The 2,336-nt window shown below is 35.6% G+C and overlaps 1 long non-coding RNA gene across 1 annotated transcript; it reads left to right on the top strand.

Moving 5' to 3' along the window:
- Window positions 1–354: 354 nt before the first annotated feature.
- LOC146830217 (uncharacterized) lies at window positions 355–1,315 on the top strand. The gene is made up of 3 exons (XR_014961390.1): window positions 355–460; window positions 565–637; window positions 939–1,315. It is a non-coding gene; the product is annotated as an uncharacterized LOC146830217 (long non-coding RNA).
- The last annotated feature ends 1,021 nt before the right edge of the window (window positions 1,316–2,336 follow it).

Raw genomic sequence — 2,336 nt, 5'->3', positions numbered from 1 at the left:
GTATACTTTGGTTGAAACATAAATCGTGTGACTAAACCATAGTTCAATCGTTTACCCTTATAATATGTATGTTATTGATATATTTATATCCCCTACTTTTAGGGCTATTGATACCATACCTCATACGAAGAAAGGGAAGAAAGTATGACTTTCCAATATTCCAATAATCATATACCAAGCTGAAATTTAATAATTTCAGGAAGTGAGTATCTTTGGTATCAAGTCATAAGAAACCCTACTCACAAATAAGCATCCTTAACAATACATACGTACTGATACAGTATTATACATCGCCTTAAGACACACCTGTGGGTTCTAATTTTCTTTTTCACCTTATCTTTACTTCTGTCTCCATCAGTTGGTGCTACTACTGAACAGTATTCTGAAACAAGTACGGAGAGAACTATTGACCAGTATTTAATTGATCTATGCTACCGATCAGAGATTAGAATTTTAACAGGTACATAGAATATACTTATTAACATGGCTGTCTGTGTAGATTTTCTAACACGTACAAGGCCTTTATAGATTACTCAATTATATTCCTGTCTCTATCATATATAGATGATTTGGAAATACGATTGATATCGATGTACCCGGTTTGAATGGATAACGTTCACATCCAAAGACATAAGAGGTAGGCATACCGATTGTAACTCTAATCATGTCTAAACAATTCTGAAATAAACATTATATGAGAGAGAGTAGAGGCTTTAGTTAGCCATGTGACACTTTAAGAATTCCATTGCCCCTTAGAAATGGGGTGTTCCCAACATACAAGTGGTTGCCTTAGTTTAGTTTGGAGGCCTTAAACTAGATCTTTTTGTATTAATTATTTGTATATTAACATTCAAATTCGTAAATAAGTATAGATTGCCATGTTGACTCCTAATTCTAACAATGGTTTTTAATTTCTTTTAATTATTTCTTGCATGTAGTATACAACCTTGAGCGGGTTCCTGATGAAGGCTTAGCCGAAACGTGTTGTGTCCACCAACCGCCTGTAGAGAAATAATCATGTTGTGATATGTATACATTGTTTTTTCGAAATGTCTAGTGCCTATCAACCGCCGGTTGAGAAATAATTATGTTTTGATATGTATGAATTTTTGAAATGCTCAATTGTTCTTTTGCAATGCTCAGTCCTCATCATCCAGATCAAATTTAGAGAATGGGAAAACAATAGGAGCTATATAAGTGTACTATCTATATCAAAACATATCAAGACTTATTAGGAATAGAATTTGTATGTATACTGGTATTATGATTACTTATTGATTATCACAAATGTATATGTTCACAGCGATATTAATTCAAGAATAAGAAAGTAAAACAAAAATATTTATACATTATAATAAAAAAAGCACAAAAATATATAAAAGTTTGTTCTATTAGTTTTCTCTAATGTTTTCCTTTTACAAATGTATGTATGTATGATGTATATCTATTAGTAATCTTGTTGAATTTGGAGTTGACAGGTAACAAGCTTGTCATATACACTGTGCCCGGTGTTTTCTCTTTTTCCCATTAGTTAATTCCCTGCCTGGGCTTTGTATCAGGTTAGCAGGGGCCCCGTTACTTTATCAAATACACGCGCATGCTGTCTGCATTCGACAGATGGCGAGAGCAGCCATCTTTGTCCATGCAGCCGCGTGCATGAGCCCACGGCGGAGAATCGATTCCAAAAGGTCTCTATGACGAGAGCAGCGCATGCGCTGCTTTTCGTCAGTGAGACCTAAAAAACAGGAGTGCGTAGCCTGCATGACAAAAGAAAGAAGTATAAATTGAGGATCTAATGTGTTTAGACTGCTTTGTAGGTGAGACTTGTATAGTATGCTCACCTCTTCCAATGTGGTTCACTAGGAATCCAAAGTGGAAATCGTATCAAGGAGCTCAACCGCCGCTCTTTGAGGTAAGGCAATCTGTCCAAGTCGGGGCTCGGCGTATTTCTAAGTAAACGCAGACCCTCATCAAATAATGTACTGGTAAAGTTTAGTATTATTAGAAAGTGACATTACATAATACTGACCTGTGGAATAGATTTTCACATAGTGCCTTAAATGGAGAAACCCACTACGCATAAATATCCGTGGGCTTTTATTTCAAGGGCTCTTGATTATATCTACAACAAGAGAAAACCACGCTGTTGGTATGTTGTGCTTTAGTAAAAAATGAGGTAAACGATATTAATCTGAAAGAAGAAAAAAAACTGACCTCTAAGGTTAGGGCTTGTCATTCACCCAAAAACTCCTTCTAGTCCCGGAATCGGCTCCCGTGGGATCTAAGTTTATAAATGAGGTTGTATTAATAAAATATAATTTGTGTAAAAAAGGGGA

This window comes from Triturus cristatus, chromosome 5_1, assembly GCF_964204655.1.
Source record: "Triturus cristatus chromosome 5_1, aTriCri1.1, whole genome shotgun sequence".
Lineage (NCBI taxonomy): Eukaryota > Metazoa > Chordata > Amphibia > Caudata > Salamandridae > Triturus > Triturus cristatus.
Note: the sequence above shows the minus strand (reverse complement) of the source record. Positions and strands in the feature narration are given on the sequence as shown.